This window comes from Rhipicephalus sanguineus, chromosome 3 (assembly GCF_013339695.2).
Source record: "Rhipicephalus sanguineus isolate Rsan-2018 chromosome 3, BIME_Rsan_1.4, whole genome shotgun sequence".
NCBI lineage: Eukaryota > Metazoa > Arthropoda > Arachnida > Ixodida > Ixodidae > Rhipicephalus > Rhipicephalus sanguineus.
Window position 1 is genome coordinate 161,122,865 of NC_051178.1, and position 20,208 is coordinate 161,143,072.

The 20,208-nt window shown below is 45.7% G+C and overlaps 1 non-coding gene across 1 annotated transcript; it reads right to left on the bottom strand.

Moving 5' to 3' along the window:
- Positions 1-19,339: 19,339 nt before the first annotated feature.
- Trnam-cau (transfer RNA methionine (anticodon CAU)) lies at positions 19,340-19,411 on the bottom strand. The gene has a single exon. It is a non-coding gene; the product is annotated as a tRNA-Met (tRNA).
- Positions 19,412-20,208: the final 797 nt, after the last annotated feature.

Sequence of the window (20,208 nt, forward strand, 5' to 3'; positions counted from 1 at the left end):
GGTTAGCGCCACTCGCTGCGGTGCAAGAGGTCCCTGGTTCGATTCCGCGCTTCGGAAGCATTTTTCTGAATTATTTTTCTTTGGGGCTTATATATATATATGCATACTTATACATATACGGTGCATGACGGTGGCGACGGCGGCGGCAAAATTCAGCCGAGACTGTCCATATAATTGCTATCGCAATAAAATCACGCCATACCACGATGTGAATGATGATTGAGGAGCTGGCTCGCAGATAATCGGGTAAACCGTGAATGCTCTCTACAATTCCTCTACTGTCATATAAAGACGTCACACGTAGTTGTAGTAGAGACTGTGGTCAGGTTGTTGTCGAACCACAAGCGGTCGCAGACCTTGCAGCTGTGGCCGAACGTGTGGTCGAGGAGATTGAGGAAATGTGGTTTTCCCTGCGTTAATATCATCATCAAGGCGGTCGAAGAACAAGAGGAAGAAGACCTCTTTCGCGCGAGCTGCGCCCGTAGCGGTCGCCTCTGGAACTAAGGTTACGCTTACGGCGCGGCACATTGCCCCAGCTTAAGAACCTGGCGAGGCAGCTGCTAAAAAACGACACAGTTATTCGATCTGTCCTAGCTTCCCATTATGCGCTTGTAAATGCGGCTGATGTAGATTTCATAACTGCAACTTATATCTTTGATTACTTATTTAACGAAAGGAGATTCTGCTCAAATGAGTCAATGAACGTGTCGTTCCCTCTGTTGACGTAGTCGGGCCCATCGAGATCACGTAATCTGCCTAAAGAAGAAGGAGCGATTTCTGGCTGTCTTTGAAACGTAATTCCAAATTCGCTTCCGAGTGCAGTGCTATAATATTTGGCACGCATGTTCACAGGAGCCTCGACTAGCGATCTAATGCATTTACTTACCATGTCCGAGGAGTAATTCAAGGCCCCTTAAATATTATGTGTGCGGAATCTAAACGTGCGCGCGAGTACAAAATATTCTGCTAATAGCGACTCACACTGAAGTCGGCCAGTGCCCTTTAATTTTCCTTTGTTTGAGAGGGCGCTTGTTCACGAATGGCAAAAGCGGCAACTCGCAACCTGTTTTTGTAAGCAACAGAGCCTTATTCATCTGTACTGGAAATAGACAAGTAATCTATGGATGGATTTAGTAGAGCACACGCTTGCCACTGACGCATGTAGGTTGGCTGGCTACCATGGTATCGGCACTGCAGTGTCCTTTTACCGAAGCGAGCACTACTGCAATGGCCGAGCCATATATATCATCGCATCCGCGCTCCGCTGAAACCTTGTGATGCACCGCCGGGTCTCGAGGGACACTGCCTCCACGCTTCTGTGCCTATGAGAAATACAGCGGGCTAGAGTATATGCAGTGGGCAGCTTTTGTATAATACATAATCGATATTTCTGTACTAGGCTCGGTTGCCGATTGCTTTTTCTATACTTTGCCAGCGTCGAAACGCTGCCACCCATGGCTAGGATGAATGCCCGGGGCTTAGCCGCGCAACACCATGAACCCAATGCGCATGAAGGCATATTCTTTGGAAAGCTTATTAAAATAGAGAAATAATTACATTGAAATGGAGCGTTATACTGTCCCTTAAGCTGGGGCACAATACAATACGAATGCAACTGCAGCGCAGGGCAGTGGCCCGTTCAGCGAAACTGTTCGGCAGCACTACGGCTGCAACGCAGCCCGTTTTAATTAGCCGACATCGTTCTTTATTAACCTCGTTAGAATCGCAAACCTAGCATGTCGACGCGGACGTTAGTGAGTCCCGTTCGGGACACCATTGGGCGGATCCAGCGTTTGCGGTGAAAGTTCTCTATTTGGAGGCTTCCACGAAGCTTCCGTGAACTCAGCCTGTTTGTACGCTATTCTGCCAGGTTGTCGGCAAACTGTAGCGGATGGACTCAAATGCCGCGAATGCAATTAGTGCGACTGCGGAAGCATCTTCCCGTAGCAATCAACTGGTAGGAATAACTGTGCCAACTTTAAACACGCACTTCTGGGCCATCTGATACCCTTTCAGCTTACTGTAACATGATTCTGCCACTAACGTTTCATGTTCCGAGAGATATACAATTCGCAACAAAATGGTGCTTTCCTTGTTGTAAAGACTTTAGAGATGCCTCATCGTGAGTATGACATATATCCCTGCACGTTCTGGTCATAGATAGACACAGACATTTTTTAATATCACCGGAGACCTTAGGCTGGTTTAGTGCCCCGCTTGTTACTTCAGGATATAACATTGCAGATGGTTTTAATCAGTGGACGGGCTTGCGCGTACAGTTTCACTCATTTGAACGCGCATGTGCTTGCATATTATGTAGTTCATATGATACGTGCGCTTCTTATTGGTCCGTAATTTTGTGAGCTTTTATCCTGCAGATTTCGTTCTCTCCAAAAATAACTGGATTCGCGTAAACTTTACGGTAAAATTTTTTTTTCATGATGAGAACAGGATCTCATTAAAGTGCAAGGCTCTATGAAAGCTGTCCGATGACGCGGATGATCTGAGTAGATTTTACGCGCACTAAGCGATCGTAAAGCATCGCCTATGTTTTTCTCGGCCTTGCATCCGGATTTCTTCCAAAACGAGAAACAAAGTTGCCTGGCTCTATTATTTCGAGTTTCCTGATTTGATTCTCTGAAGAAGGCGCTGCACATTGATTGTAATGCACCCCATCTGGCGCAGGCTAAATTAGTTGCTAGGTTTGCTTACGCAGCTAAGCAACGTGTATTTCTTTTCAAGAACATCTCTCCTTGAGAGTGTTTTCACCTCTTCAGCTCATTTTCTATCCCTGCTATTCATCGCTTGCTCTCATTGGAGCAATAAGAGAGGCAGACATTTTTTGGGGGGGAAGGTGGGGATGGGGGGGGGGGATGTGGCTTCACGTGATGTTGTAATGAGGTTCACGTTTTCGTTTGGTACGCCGTTCATTCGACAACATCATCAGCGATAAAGCATGTTGGAAGCTTACCCAACTTACCCTTCTTGGAATGCGTCTCTTCCTAGCACTTTTTTTTATCATTGCTTCAACTCTGCATGATATATCACGCATAGTCATTTGAGCTCTGCAAAACTACGCGACAAAAACTCTCTCTCGAAACGGAGAGAGAGAGAGAGAAAAATAAAGGTAAGACAGGGAGGTTAACCAGAGGAAGCCTCCGGTTTGCTACCCTGTACTTAGAAGAAGAAGAGTTTGTGACGACAGCAGGCAAAAAAAGAGGTCATGACCGTAGCACCGTCCATGTACTACACAGCAACGTTTTCTGCCAGCAGTCACAGTTTGACATCAAGACAAACTGTGACTGCTGAAGTCACAGTTTGACTTCAAGCAACCAGTCCGGTTGCTTGAAGAAACCGGAACAATGCCCTCAGAGCGGCTCGTGCTGAAGACCGGGTAGGCCAGGGCCCCATGATTTTGTTCTCCGTGAGAGGACGGTTGTCCAGCTGGCCTAGTGCGGCTGAGAGGGCCGCTCTTTCGGAGTCGAAGCGGGCGAAGCGGGTGCACTCATAGAGAAGGTGTGCCACTGTTTCGCTGCACCCGCAGGCTTCACATAACGGGCTCTCAGCCATTCCAATAATAAACGAATATGCATTTGAGAAGGCCTCTCCAAGCCATAGACGGACCAGCAGGGTAAAGTCATGTCGTGATAGGCTGGACGGGATACGTAATTCAAGATTAGGGTCAAAGGTATGCAGCCGTGCACTTGTAAATGTCGCTGGCTTCCGCAAGTCCAACGTTAGACGACGGGCTAGCACACGAAGTTCTTTAGCGGTGTCCGGTCTTGAAAGGAGAATGGCGATACTGCTGACGACGTCGTGAGCGGATCGGGCAGCTGCGTCCGCTTGGTCGTTTCCCCGAATGCCAAAGTGACTAGGCAGCCACTTGAATGTTACTTTGTGCCCTTTTGTTATTGCTTCATGGGGGGTTGCCTGATTTCCGCTACGCGCTGCTCCTGTAAGCTATGATGTAAAGCGGAGGGTAGACTTTGGAGGACTGCTTTGCTGTCGCATAAGATAGACCACGAATTAGGTGTCTGCTCTATGACAAACTGAAGAGCAGCACAGAGGGCTACTAGTTCTGATACAATAAGTGGCTTCGCCTATTCCTTCTCAACTTTGACGATTATCTTTGCCAGTGCGACGTCATAAGCCAGAAAGGTGAACATTGTTTTTACGTTGCTCTAAACGGATGCGTCATATTGAATCCTTACGCATTCAAAATTCTTCCTGTGTGAAAAGAAAAGGTCTGATAAATCTGCAGAAACAAATATAATGATAACGACAACTCGTTACGCTTCGCAATAGTCTCGTTATGTATGATCACTTCGTACTAAAGGTCGTTTGTAAAAAGTGCAATGGGTCATGTGCACTTATGTTTGCCTTCAATTGCACTTACGACCAATTGCGTGGCTTGTGCATATTTTGCCATCGAAATAGAAAGAGATTAATCATTGCAAACTGCACACCTCATTCATACGTTGACCTCATGGCTTAGAGTGTCAAATGAAATCCCCCACACGTCTTTAATTGGGTAACTACGCATGTGGTGGAGAAAGAGAGGTAATGTTTAGTCCTATAGGGATAGCTTTGCAAGCATACCAGACGGAATCAAATGAGCTCTTCTACGAAGCACGAACACTGAATGAACAAATTTTTCATAAATACGTGTTAACTGCAGCATCCGCAAGGTATTGAAACAGCAATAACTTGGTGCATAAACAGGTTATTGAAATTTCAAGGATGGGCTTGCCTTGTGTTGAAATGAAAGTAATAGTTCAGAGCATCCATTATTACCAGTGAGTTCTGCGCCAGAAAAGCAGACTATGATGCATTATCTTCAAATACTAATTCTCATAATGGGTAGGGACAACAGTATAATATATTTGTGGTAGGTATTTGTCATGTTTAACTAACTATGTGATCGATGATAAGCAGCCTCCACAGTACGCTTTCACAAACATATCTTCGTGAGCTTCCTTTCAGCGTTTCGGAGCACACATTCGCAACAAAATTCTTACTTTTAGGAGCACACATCGCGATGCTGCAAGCACAGTAGGGCTTCATGCAAGAGAAAAACAGATTCCCATTCACGGCGCGTCTGCGAAGACTTCCGGCAGCTGTAAACGCCAGTTCCTGTTGGCGTTTACAGTCGGGTCCTGATTTGCTTTTCGCCAATCTGGGAACTTTTCCCGTCGTTACACTGCTACTTCTTCACTTGATGACACCAGTGAAAAGAAAGTACAGCGTGCGTAACCGAATACCATCACAACGTCGGAAGAGCTGGCCAGTGCTCTCCGTGCAATGGTGCCGGGAAAGCGCTTGCCGTCCAGCCAGACTGCTGTAGCAATCGCTCCCCCTCCCAGCTTTATGACCGCGCCCCGAGATTGGACAGGCAAATCGTACAGTGGACGCAATAAAGGCGCCCTGACGTCCTCCGGAAGAATGTTCCCAAACTGCCCCTAAACGAGTATTCTTCCTACTTTCTCGCAATCGTGCTGAGGTGCCTAACATAGCGACAGTTGTATATGCGCCAAACATTGCGCCCAGCGTTATTTAGCCACTGTGGGGCCGACGGAATCGGACTTCCGAATAATCGCGGGTGGAAATGAGAAACGTATAACACAAGAGATCTGAGGGGGAAATTATCCCGGCGTGCAAGAAAGGAGATATGTTTCACTTGCTGAAAGGGTGACCGGGCCGCCTCATACGTTTCATTTGGTATATGTAGGAGCTGTTTCCTCAACAATTTGCGTGAAATCTTCGCGCATATCACTTGAATGCCAAGATTATTCAGGAAACGGCAAACGGAAGTTTTCTTTATCTTTAAATGGCATTGCTTTTTCTTGGAGAAACGCGGTCATTCAGCAAATAGTTTTTCATGACGGTTTTTTTTTTTGCAGTAAGTTATCAGCATAAAATGAAATAACTCTCCGAAACCTTTACATCTGCATATTTACTGTACACATCACGCAGTACCACTCTTAATTATAGCGAACATGACACAATGTGGCCTATCGGGTTCGCTATAGTTACTGCTGCACGTAAGTATTCAGCGAATAAAAGAAAATGTGGCACCGACATATTCAATCTGGACTCATCTGACAGAGTGGACATTTGCGTGCATGACCATACTTAGAGGGCCGATTTCAGAGAAGTTTTATTATGTAGCTGAAGATGTTTTCTGAAACTGCCGTTCCAAAATATTTTTTTTCAGGTTCTTCAACAGTAGTGCACCGGCTGCATATGTGATGAATGTAGTTAAGGGGTACCGTATTCCTTTCCTTACCCCCTTGCCTCTATTTAAGGTGCGCCTTGCAGCGCCCATGGAGTAAATAGCTACAGCTTTCTGCTCTTGGCGTGCTCGGAATGCACCTTTTCTGCGCGCTGTAGGTGCTGAAATTATGTTCAACACTCGAACATGGGCACACCTGTCTGCGTTCTTAAAAAACTAACAGAAGGTGCTCTCACAAATGGTCTTTTAGAGCGAATAAAAGTTAACAATACATAAAAAAACAATGGCCGCGTATATTTAAAATTAGTGCACCAGAGCGAACCCTGAATATAGCCTCTTTCTGGTTGCCTAGCTTTCTCTTCTGGAGTGTGCGTCAATATTTTGGTTGACTCATGCAAATAATTACTGTTTCTCCCAGCATCTGCAATTTTCTGCGCTTGCATTCTTACTTCTTATATGGGACTTCTGAGACCTGCGGCCAGAATTTCGAAAGAGAGTTGACAAGCACGTTCATTCAAAGTGTTTTCAACTCCGTTCTTGAGAAAGAAACGTTCCCGTTCGAAACATCACATAAGTCTCTTTTTAGGCGAAAGCCTTAGATGCCTCATCAAACGCAAAAATTGACCTGCGTCCAGCGTTGGCGGAGACAACACGAGTGATACAAAAATTATCGCCCCCTGATGACGTCACGGAATGACGTCATCACGTCACAGATCAACAAAATCTATGACGTCTTTATGACTACGTCGTGATGTCCAACGATGACGCCATCGCATGACATCGTAGCTTGGTCAAACGCGGGCCGATCCCGAAGGCAGTGCAAAACCAGGTGAAGTGCTTGCGATCCTGGAGGCAGTGGAAAACCACGTTAGGTGCAGAAGGCTTTTGGAGGGTGGCAGGGCAGGACCGCTACATCGACTGAAAAGAAAAATAAGATGGCTTTCGCCTTCCAGCCGTCTTAGGCGAGTGCATAAGCGACCCTGTGAGTTTGTTTTTTTGTACATGCGCCTGCACCACTTGTTACTTATCACGTATAACACACACACACACATATATATATATATATATATATATATATATATATATATATATATACGACAATGGGGGCCTTTAACGGACACCTTTTAGTGGGGCTTTGGATATTCGACGACGAGGAAGATGATGATGATGAATCAACTTTTATTAAGCCCAACTGTGTTGGTAGTGCACGCAGGCACCAGACGGGGTGGTTCCCTAGTTTCGGGACCCGTATGTATCTAGCAGCTCCTGGCCCCTGTCCGTCAGTGCAAGCTGAGTCGGTAGGGCGGGGCTGGATAACAAGGTCTCCCATCGCTCAAGGGGTTGGGGATTGGGGGTGTTGGGGGGAAGGGAAGGAGAGGGTTTTTTAGACGTTCCTCCTGTTCAGCTGAATTCAACACTCTGTTTCGCTGTCGAAAGGTGTTCTTGTCTTTTGTTCGCGTTGCACCGCGACACTGGTGGAGTGGTGGAGGTGCTGGACCGCAACCCTGCCCGATGCTCCACACTCCCACTGGAAGCCGTTCATCCAGCCCAGACGCATTGTCACCTATTGCAACTCCCGTGCATCGCTTCAGTCGGCGGTATATTTATGATCTATGAAGCCAGTCAGGATATTTATGGGAAGCTTTTGTATTCAAAGTCGCTTGGACCGTGTCAGCTGCTCTTTTACAATGCGGTTAGGTTGCACAGAGACACGAAATATACAGCGTCGGCTGTTGTCGAGCTGTGAAACCTTATGCCATGCCCGCTAGCGAAGTATCCGACAAACTGGTTGCACCAATGTTGCGGAAGACGTTACACAGTTTTAGTTGGGCATCCGCAGTGGTTCTACGGAAGCAAGCCGCCAGCCATTTCTAATGAAAGCCTGCGTCTGCACAGTAGCTTCGGACGTTCAACTAAGCTGTCTATTCTGTTGAGGGCACGCCAGCATGCGGACGCGCCTATTAACGTTGCGGTAAGAGGTGAGGTATTAAGGTAAGAGATCTGGTATCGAGCTTTGCCAACGATACTGAGGCAGCCCACACATAAAAAAGTCTTTTTTAGATAAAAAAAAAAGAAATTGCAGAGTACTGTACTTGTCCTTGGTCTCTGTAAGTTACCTTTCCTGGTTTACATTCTTTTGCGACCTGTTTTAGCATGACTCGGCGGACGGTAATACGACTCGTTTAACGCCAAAATTAACCAGGAAGGACGTACGCCTGCTCCAAGCGTCCGAAGTAATTAGCCTTAGAAGGGACCGCGCTGAGTTCTCGCTGTCTGTTGGTCGTTTGTGCCCTCAATAACGGAGCAAGAAGACGAGGAGGGCGGAAAGTCGTTAGCCGGAACTATTGCGCCGGTATCTTACCGTAGTGGCTTCCATCGAGAAAATTAATTACGCAAGGATAGAGAGTTTCTGTAAGTGTACTTACGCAGACAAACTTTCCTAGTAAATTCATTAGCGCTCCTGCAAAAAAGTCTGTTAGTGTGTTTCCGAGGCTATCGCCGAGCTCGCAAAAAGTTACGCTTTGCTGCATCCGAAAGTAAACCACTGTAAACGGTTTTCGTTCCCCGTCCACGCATCAGACTAACAGAAAAGGTAGTAAAAAGGGCTGCTATTTGTTATGAGCAGAGGCCAGAAAAGTATGTGAAAGTAGGACAGCAAACAGCACTGTTCGTTCACTTTTTCTTTTCATAGCATGCTGCGGCATGTCATTGTGAATGTACCTTACTCATTTCATGGAAGTGACCTCCAGGGTATGTGCTTTCAGGAGTGTTTCATCATAGACTTAATATCCTGCGTAAGAGATGAGCTGAAGCAAGTACAATGCGCGCACGTGACCTTCAAACTTTGGCGTAGCTGGGGGTGAGGGGGTTGGGAAGGGGTTCAAAGAGTCTTGAATTTTTTTTTTAATTTTGCATATGTAGATATACAATGACATACACGAACATATGCACGAACACACGTTAAGGGGCGGTTGAACCGCCCTTCCCTCCCACAATGAAAAACATTTCTGGCTGCGCCATTGCCCTCAAGATACCGGTAATCATTACTTCATGAATCTGCTAAACCGCCATTAATTTGGTGGTTGAGTTCGCGTTTAGGTTTCATAATTCGCGGCTACAAAAAAGGGCTAGAAATTAGGCCCTTGACTCTCGTTCGCCCATATCTTCCTGTAGTTTTAACGCGATAGCGTTAAAGAGCTCGTATCGCAGAAATTCCGCCTTCGGCGTCGGCGTCGGCACTGTTGGTTGTGAGCGAAAAATCATCATCTGGTCCGTGACCGAAAAGTAGAAAAAGCTGCAAATAAAATAAATAATAAAAATGTTGGGTCCGAGTGAGAATCGAACCCAGGCCGTCTGCGTGGCAAGCAGGTGTTCTACCACACAGCCACGCCTCTGCTTGGAGCTGCACGGAAAGTAACTTTCATGCTTCCCAAAAATACGCGTCCTGTATACAGGTGTCACAGTACAAGATGTAATATGGCAGTATTATTGCGTGGTACAAGCGTACATTGCCATCGGGCGTCACACCATGTCAATATCATAACGACTTGGTGGTTTAAAGACCCATTGCAGAAGGCACACACATTACTGCGCGTATAAAAGTTTCTCGCGCATAATTGCCCCTGGTTTAAAGCATGCTACCCATTACATAAGGTACAGACCTTAGTGCGCGCATTCTGTTAAACGCTCGTAGTGTTCGAAGTGCGCACTATAGGGGCAGGATATCCCTATCGCGTTCAACTCTTAAAGGCGAAGCTTAAGCGCGCCCCATTTTTTTCTTTTTTTTTGTTGTATTTCATTGCCTTCATAATGGCTGTCACTGCCGTCAGCACCAACTTACAAAGAGAGTTTTGGTCGTCATTAGGCCACCTCGTTATCGAGAGCTTCGTCATTGCCACATGATCGTGCAAACTTTTGTGTTTCTCAGAAGTTGTCGCAACCTAACTCTTACGCTGCAGTTACGTCGCGCTTCACCTTAAGGCATAAAAAACGCCATATCATTCAACTTAGAAATTTGACCCGTGTGATGTTGCAATGCGGATGAAGAGTGCGCCTTTTACACTAATTGGCTAATGTCAATATAGTGTTCGGAATATTTTAACCCATTTGTTTTTTTTTATTTTCCAGAGTTCACATTTGCAAAGTTCTCTAGATATACCCGCGCTTAAACAGTTTCAACATCTGTTTCAAGTTTTCCTGCGCTAAATTATCATTCATTAATTACCTCGTCATACCTTAGACAATTAGCACCATGAGAGAAAAGAGCAGCAAAAGGCGCTCGAAAAATACCCCGCGACATTTCAAAGCAAGATAGCCCTCGTAGAAGGAAGGGAGAACTGTACTCTCTTTGCGTATGGCGATAACCGCGTAATCTGAAATCAATTATGGCTCTATACAGTGTGGGCACTCGCTGCCCCTTTGGCGTCGATGTGCACATCACGTAGCTCCAGCTCTCGCCATCGCGGCGGGTGCGTTTCCTCTGGATTCATTAGCCAGCCTTCGCTTTGAACAACAACGATTAGGAAGAAGAGCGGAAGATCTAAAGATATTTTTCCCAGCTTGGGCCATGGTAGAAAGAATCATTACTCCATTTTATATCCTTAAGTACCTCTCTTGCTTTAACAAGTTGGTAATTATATCCTTTCGGGAGCGATCCTGCATACTAACGGGCGTCGGGCTGGCGCTTTATTCATTCAATTTTTTACGAGGTACTTTTTTCACAACGGAGAGATGCAAATTTTCTTTCGTGCCTTCTGTACCAGATTGCCTCGTTCGCGGCGGGCAGCGCTAATTATGCTATCTTGTAAAGCAAAAGGCGAGAGGCGAACGTAATTACTATAACAAGTTTCACCGTCGCGCACCCGTGCGTTTTCCTTTTTTTTTCGCACTCATTCTTACGCTCTGCCTAATAACAGTCCTAACAGATTGCGCGCCTATTTTTCCGGTTGATTCGCGCAACGTAACCCCGGTGATGTTTTCAACGCGAGTTCCACATCGCAAATTTATTTAGTGCGCTGCTGCAGTTTGCATTAATCTTTCTCAATTTTTTTGTTTTGCTTGAAATAGGAAACGTTTTATAACCAACTTGCGACACATCTTTCGAGAAAGAAATTGCTGTTATTATCAACTGAGAGTGTAAAAGAATGACGTATCAACACACTAAGGCTGCTAGCTTATTCTCGCTCATTTAATCACGCACGGTCGTTCGCCGTGTCCCGCGATAATTTTGTGCCCCGGCTTTCTAAAGATGCTTGAAACTAGTCAGCAGAATGTCCCGCTGTAAATAAGGCTTCCTTCTGTTGTAATAGCAAACTGTTAGATTGCTGAAAGAAATCTAAAATTTTAAAAGTTTCTGAAGTATAACTACGTTATGTCATATTTTCATACGCCTAGAAAGATACTTACTCCGCGCATTTATGCTCGCCTCTTTGAGCCTGAATATATTTCCTGTTTCAGTATAATCGCTCCCTCGTGGGATTATATAGAGGAATACATTTTGGGCCATTTTTTGACAACCTATCAATATCATTAAAAGTTTTAAAAACCCGAAATGTCACAGTCGATGTGAGTGCTCTTCCCCATGACGCTATGCATAACGACCTTGATCTGTAGACAGAGAATATCAAGTTGCTAAGCAGTATTCCTTCTTTGACATCCTTAAGTTATACTTCAGGCATCGTTGGTTAAAAGGTAAATGCAACATCTAACTAGTCGATGCCCACCGATATCCGGCTTAGACGAAAAACGACCCGAGAGAAGCCACTCGGAATTCATGAACGTACAGGCTACATCCGCTAGATGGCTTATAGCCCCCAAAAATTGTCAAGAAATGTGACCTAGACTCCACAGAAGTATATAGGAATGGTGAGTTGAGCGAGCCACTATTATGCCAAAGGCATCATCATGTGCATAAATGCACAGGAAGAAAATAGAAACTACTCTCGTTACTGGGCTTGAAGGGCTTGAACAATAGGAATGGGACAATAGCGTATAAAATTTCGCTCTTGTACAGAGCGCTCGTCGTAAGAAACCGCCTCCCAACAAAGCTCAAAACCTTCGCCTCCTTTGCAAGTGTCCTCGGCGTTTCCTCAGGAAAGAGCTCTCCAAGTCGCAATAGTCTCTTTGTGCATTTTGGCCCCTTTTCGTTCTTTTTCCACTGCACAGGAAGCGTCAAGGTCTGCCGCATTCCTTCTATAGGCGCGTTGGGTGACATTTGCGTTAGCGGTTGATCTTTACGTGAACCTGGCCACAAATGACCGAAAGAAGTGAGTCGCACATCTACTTTTCCAGCCATTTCACTAGTCGTGCCGTGTCGATAGACCGACTGCATCGGTTGGCTGCGCATTTTATGCCCCAGTGCTTCTTTCCGCTGACGACTGTTCCCATTCAATGGCGTTCCATGGAAAGAGAGCTCTTGTTCGCCGCAGATGAGCCAAAGCCACAAAATCCAGCCAGTCGCATTTGCCATAGTTATTATCCTACAGATGACGTGCAGGAGTGGAATAACCTGTAGCGTCTAAGTGGTAGTTTTATTATCTATCGGTGGAGTGTGCCAATACTAACCAATACTAAATGCGACCATTCTGGTGCTTTGCATATTTTTTTCTGTTGCACAACACCAAAAGACGTACTAGGAAGACAAGAAAAATGGGAAACAGTGGAAAGGAAGAGATATTATCCGTTTGGAATAACCCGTAGGCCAGGCTACACTGGAAAATTGAATGTGGGAGTGCAAATGAAGAGAAAGAAAGAGAGAAATACAGATATAAGGCTTAGAATAACAGATACTTGGGCGAGTTTCTAAGGTTCCATCATGGCACTTAGAAGCGCAAAAATACGAGAAACACAAGAAAATAGAACTAGACAGGGAGCTTCCCTTCTGTGGGGCGCTAGTTTCTTGTGCTTTTCGTGTTTTATTGCGAAAGCAATTATATGGACACTCTCGGCTGATTTTTGCCGTCGCCGTCGCCGTCATGCGCCGGATATGTATATGTATGTATATATATATAAAAAAGGCACAAAGAAAAACAAAGAGAAAAAAAATTTGAAGAACCCGACCGCGGATTCGAACCAGCAACCCCTCGGTACCCAGCGCGCTGCGTTGGACAACTCAACCACACGCTGTATGCGCGGAGAAATAAAGGACAGCTATTTATATACACCATATACTGCTGGGGGTAAGCAAATCTCGGAGGAGTGTGAGCGTGTTTTCATTCATGCAACGTTCCTAATTTTCTTTCAATTTGAAAACTGCCCTTGAGACGCGCACGACAAAGTGGTCCTTTTCTGTACCCACTCGTGAGGTGGAAGGAAACAAAAACAAAGAACACCAGGCACACCTTGCATCAGACGCCCCCGTATGGCTGGAGACGCAGGGGGTCACTCCACGCGCCACAGTTTAAAAGAAAAAGAAATATCTAAGATCGTCTGATTCTCCATTGCCTACACTTACAGATGCAGCGCTCCTAATTACCTTTTAATTCGAATACTGCCCTTGACACGCACACGACAAAGTGTTCATTTTCAGTACCCACTGGGAATGTGGAACGAAAAAAAAGGAACACTGGGTACACCTTCCATTAGACGCCCCCGTATCGCAGGAGACGCAGAGGGAAACTCCACGCGCCGCAGTTTAAAAGAATAAGAAATATCTAAGAGCGTCTGATTCTTCATTGTCTACACTTGCAGCGCGTCGCTCAAGCACATAGACTTAACAACTGTGACAGTTGTTAGTTCACGTTTTCCCTGTGCATGCCTGTGCGTTCTTTTAGGGCGTCCTTCTTTGTGCTTCAGCGGCGCGCTGCAAGTATAGAGCTGCTTCTGGTTCTTCGTGTGACATTTCAATTTCTTGCTATCGCATTCATTGCTTCGCCCTTACGGCGAAACTGTGACTTTCTGCACTTGTAAATGGCATCATAGAAACTTAAAAACTCACATAAATATCTGCTCTTCTAAGCCTGATTACTAGCATACATGGCTCTTTTAGTTGTTCTAATTTTCTATTTTTTTAATCCCGCTGTTTTACAGCCCCCGTCCTGTATGGTTCTCCTTTCTCGTATTGTATTGCGATAGCAATTATATGGACACTCTCGGCGGGTTTTTGCTGTCGCCGCTGGCGCCGTCCGTCACCGTCATGTTAATTATATATATATATATATATATATATATATATATATATATATATATATATATATATATATATATATATATATATATATATATATATATATATATATATATATATATAGCGACACCCCCGCACCGCAGCACGCTGCGTTAAAGAACTTCGCCAATCTGCATACGCAGAGCTCGGAGGTGCTTCAGCGTGTTCCCTAGCACCCGCGAGATGGCGCGTAGGGTGCGCTTTAATGGTCGTCGCACCGGAGTTGAGACACGCACCTTTGACTTGTATTTGACATATAAGGCGTGGTCAGCCGTCCTCACGAGCTTATCTTGGATTTGTGCGTCTTGTCGTTGCAGAATACGTTGCAGCTATACACCACACGAAAGTGATTTTTTTCAATGCAGCTGCCGCGTTTGCGAAAAGAGTCAGCTAGAAGAGCCAAAGTAAAGTTAGTTGAAGTAGGAACTGCAACAGTTATTAGTTCGCGCTTGTCTTTTGTATACCTGTGCGTTCTTCTCGTGCCTCTTTTATTGTGTTTCAGCAGCGCGCGGCAAGTGTCGAGCTGTGACCGTGGTTAGTTCGCGCTCGTCCTATGTGTGTTGTTTCAAAAGAAATCTTAAAACTTTACGCAGCTTTGAAGCAGAAGACACAGGGCAAAGCATTTCCCCGAGATCTAGTGATACTTAGAAAGTTGAGCACATTCTACCGCGAACACAACTACTTTCTTCTCTATATACAAGCTATTCTAACAAAATGTGTTTCCCTGTTTCTAACGCACCACATTTTTCGCAATTTGGATTAGTGGTCAAACTAAAGCGCTACATGTAGCTGAATTCGGCGTTGAGGCGAAGTCAACGACACAGTCTCATGGTGACGACGAAAGTGATGTGGAAGCCTTAGTTTAATTAAGTCTTTGTCTATTGAATATACAAAGTGATCTTGAGGCGAAAGATTCCATAAGCGATACATTTCCACGTAGGTCTACACAATCAGACATAGTCAAGCGAGGTGATGCTTTTGTCAAGGAACCAACTGCCTTGACAAGGTCTGCTTGTCAAAACGTTGGTTTCAGCGACACCGCCTGTTTAAGGCTTTTTCACCTCTATCGTACTACAAGGAATACTAAAGACTGGGACTAGAGAAAATGGTCGTAGAAGTTATTTCAAACATTCAAGTTTAGAGCTTGGTCACACTTAGGAGTACTGGTTGTTTAGCTATTCGTATTTTGTAAAGTCGTAAAGAAAAATGGGCGCAAAAAAACAAACAAAGAAAAACACTAGGACAGAAGAACACACAACGAAATCTGACAAACTCACGTATTTCTTTTGGGAGTTCGCTCGCACTTCTCTCATTTCTTTCAATTCGCATTGGTTTCTGGAACAACCATAACACTTCCGGGTAATCAGCGCCCACCCTGTGTCAGTCGTATTTTGTGCACTCGTGCCTTCTTACTCCTCCACATCTCACACTGGAGCCATATCACGCACGTCAGGTCGACGCTTCCTTAAACATGCGGGGGCAGCCCTGTCACAAAAGAAAGCCCTGCTCCGTGCAGTTTCCCCAGTAACCACTGGGGTAATGCTATGGAAGCCAATAAGTCGAATGCGCGTGGGTAGTGATGGCTCTCTAGGTTTCGAGGTTTTCACAGGTATGTATCGTTGACACTATCAACCTATTCGCGTTTGGAGACACCTGGCGTTCCTTTAAGGATATAGTGTTTTGTTTTCCAGATGTGAAGTCTTTTCTTTCTGATTGTCGAGCAGTGGGTGCTTAAAGTCGATGCATATGTTTGCCTTGGATGCGCGCGCGTGTGTGTGTGTGTGTGTGTGTGTGTGTGTGTGTGTGTGTGTGTGTGTGTGTGTGTGTGTGTGTGTGTGTGTGTGTGTGTGTGTGTGTGTGTTTGCATGACTTACTATTACAAGGACTTCACATTCACGACACTCGCGTTCGGCAAAGGTAAAGTGAGCAAGGTCCTCGTGTGGAATAAAGCGGCACATATCGCGACACGCGCAAGCGCAAACCAGCCTTCTTCTCAAGAAATCCCAGGCATATGTCCCACACAACACTAGCGGAGGAATGAGAATCTGCCCCATTAACGTTGCACGCACAACTGCAGCACTATCGGCTTGGACGTAGGTTACAAACTCCCCAACATCCAAAACTCCCGACCAAGGTGCCGATACTACAGGCGACTTCAAAGGAATAGCTTCCCAGACGGCATCCTATTGCACCGTATCAAAGCAACGTCACACAGGTGCACCTGTACGTCCTGCTAACGTGTCAGATATTCTGAAAAACTTTCTAATGCATTGCAAAGCAAGCATCACAACGCTACAATAAGCAGCAACAGACGCAGACCTAGACTTCTTCACTGAAGCGTGGGAGGCTCCGGTCTCCAAGCTGGATCTGGTCCACGAGCGCCAAATCACCGCCTGGGCCTGCCGGGCGGTCCAGGCCACAAGTTTGCTGGAATAAGGCACCTCAAGGCATTTAGCAACGACCACTCTGCCAATAAGTATTTATTCCTCTTCTTTCTCTTCTACTGTCATTGTGCCAAATCACCGTAACCAGGTTTGTTCTGTTGAATATGTCTATATTTACAGCCTAATTAAACGTTTCATTCGTGCCACTGCGTTCATTACTTGAGACTGCTCCTGCAACCGATACGTGTCAAGTCACAAATTCTTGGGAGTGATCTTCGATAGATCTATGACGTGGTCTCCTCACATTCGATCACGAAAAGCTCGCATCATACGCGAACATCTTCCGCATGATGTCAAGTAAAGCTGAAGGCTGCTCCGTGAGTGCACTGTTGCGCATATGTATACAGCATTATGTGAAGGTCTCCTGCGGTACAGTCTTCCTGCAATACAGGGCCTCACCAAATCAAATCTTCAGGTGCTCACGAGCATGCAAGCCAAAGCCTTGAGGGTGTGTCTAGGTTTACCGAAAAATACATCGACAATAGGGACCTTGACAGAAAGCAAACGTCTTTCGGCTGCCCTGCTAATTAAGCAAGAGTTCCTCCGAGTCTGTCTGCGTTTTGCGGCAAGCGTACAAGATCATCCACTTGCTTCAGTCAGCATTTCTGAGGTGCGAATGTTACTCCCCCCGACGTATGAAAAGCCGTCGATATTGTCGGGGCCTCCATGGCAGCTTCCTTCTTGGACGATAGTCACGACAGTGCCGGGGTTCAAGAGCAAGAGAAACACACCTGGGCCAGCGTTTACATAATTCGCTCTCGAACCATTAACACCAACTATAGAAACCGCCGTCACGTTTATACAGATGGGTCTGTCACAGATGGATCATCTACTATAGGGGTGTGGATACCGTCGGCGAATGTCGCCATCACAGCCACTCTCAGTCACCGTACATCCGCCGCTGCTACTGAGCTGTCTGCACTGCGGAGGGCGCTTGCATACATTAAAGATCAGAGACCCGACTCTTGGGCGATATTCTCCGACTTACGAGCCGCACTGCAGTCCCTTAAATCTCCACGTACGCAAGACCAACTAGTCCTAGACATCAGGCGCCTAGGCAATAATGCTCATGAACTACATCACGATGTAGTACTGCAGTGGCTGGCCGCTCACTGCGGCATCGAAGGGAATGTTCGAGCTGACTCATCTGCTAGAGCTGCGCATGAGACAGCATCTGAGGAAATCGAAATTCCTTTCTCAAGACGCAGCGATTTTGGTATCTTTTTGGTATCTGCTTTCGCACGGAATCTGCAGAGAACAATATGGAGCGATGCAAATAACCAGTACGGACCGCTGCACAGAATAGACCCGACGTGTAGCTTTCCCATGCCACAGGTACTAACCAGACAAGATGAAACTTGCATTCACCGGCTGAAACTCGACGTTGCCTACACGAAATACTTCAAGCACAAGATCAGGCAGTCGGACTCACCCACGTGCACAACATGTAACACTCGGGAAGACCTAAAGCACGTACTCTGCGACTGTTCCCGTTACGACGCCGAACGACAGATTCTGAAGGCAGCACTTCATTTGCAACGCGGCTCGAGCTTGGAGCTGCGGCACCTTCTCGGCCCGTGGCATGACAGCAGTTGTGCGATGCGCAGCACAAAAGCGCTGTTGGCGTTCTTGAGGACCACTCAGCTTAATCAAAGCTTGTGAAGGACTCTTTTTATGTAAATATGTGTGTTTGTGACTGTATGTACTATTTGTGTGTATATGGTGTATACGTGATCATTGTATATACCATAATCACCCGACACCTGGAGCAGCAAGCCAGGCGACAAACCAGGTAACCTCTCCGGGCATTTTATTAAACAATCTTATCTCTCTCTCTCAAACGTATGTGAAAAGCACGATTAAGACAGGTAACGGCAAAGCGCTTAGAACAATAATTCCCTCACAAGCGTAAACATGTCCGAAAGCTTAAAGTAGGTAATGCGTATGCGATGCATAACAGTGTAGACGAAATATTGTAACTATATCGAATATATTAGGCAATAGATGCCGACCGTTCATGATGATATCGCGAGAGTGTATCAATTGCTTAGCAGCTGTATTACGCGTCGTACTCGCTATCACCCTGCGAGCAGTGTAGCCACTTTCTACTTTAGACGTCACCTGTGAGCGAGATAAAACTATGGCTTCAAAAAGATGCGAAACTTCGGCATTTTGAGCAGTCACAACTGGTGCTACCTTCCCATTTATGAAAATACCGCCTGCTAAGACCTCAAAAATTTTGTACATCTAAAGCCTGAAGACAGGTAATACACCTGTAATATTTTAGCACGAGAATGCGATACGTATATCTTGCGCATTCGCTTTAATGTCGTAGCCCATATGCGCTAAACATGTCGTGTTGTGCTCGCTCTTACGGGTTACTCCAGACACCAGATTAATGAGAACTAACAGACAATAATGCCAAGGAAAGTATGGGGGTGTTATTTGTAATAACTGGGATATAAATGTGAAGAAAGTAAAGTGGACGAAAAGATAACTTGCCGCCGGCAGGGACCGAACCTGCGACCTTCGAATAATGCGTCCGATGCTCTACCACTGAGCTACGGCGGCGGTCATCCCCCCGTCCACTTTATATGGTATATATGTGCATTTAAACCTAGGAGTGTTAGTCAGCGCAAATCGCAGCCATGGTGGCGATTGTGGAACACTTTCTGCCTTTTTGGCCTCACGCCGCCGGCAGGTTCGGTCCCTGCCGGCGGCAAGTTATCTTTCCGTCCACTTTACTTTCTTCACATTTATGTCCCAGTTATTACAAATAACACCCCCTATACTTTCCTTGGCATTATTACCTGTTAGTTCTCGTTAATATTGTGTCTAACAAAGAAAAACGAGCCCTTAAAAGCAATCTTCTTTCCTCCAGACACCAGAGTAATAGGAACAAATTCCTGAACGAGCACCGGTACAGTAAAACGTGGTGTCTCGAAGATGCAGGTACGGCCCGAATGACAAAAACAAAGAAAAGTACACCAGGCACTCGCTTTGATGCACATGTTGAAAAAAACGTTTCCGTTCATTTGACAACCACGTTATGTGCGCCTAACTATCCAGGAGCAGATCACAAATCTCATTAGGAAGTAAACTTGAGCGAGAGTCCTTCTATTTATCACCTGGTTATCATAGTCTCAGCCAGGCTTGCAAACTGTCATTCTAGCAGGGTACGAAAGAAAAAGTCAAAGCAGCACCTGAACCTCACGAAAGAGACAGCTTGAAGCAGAACGGAAGAAACTTTGTGATGGAAATTCCTTGAATACTCTTTTTCTCGGTGCGACAGCTTTCAAATTTCTGTGGTGCGTCGTCGTGTTCTCAGCAATGGTACAAATACCGTGCGGCAGGCAGAGAGCCCTTCT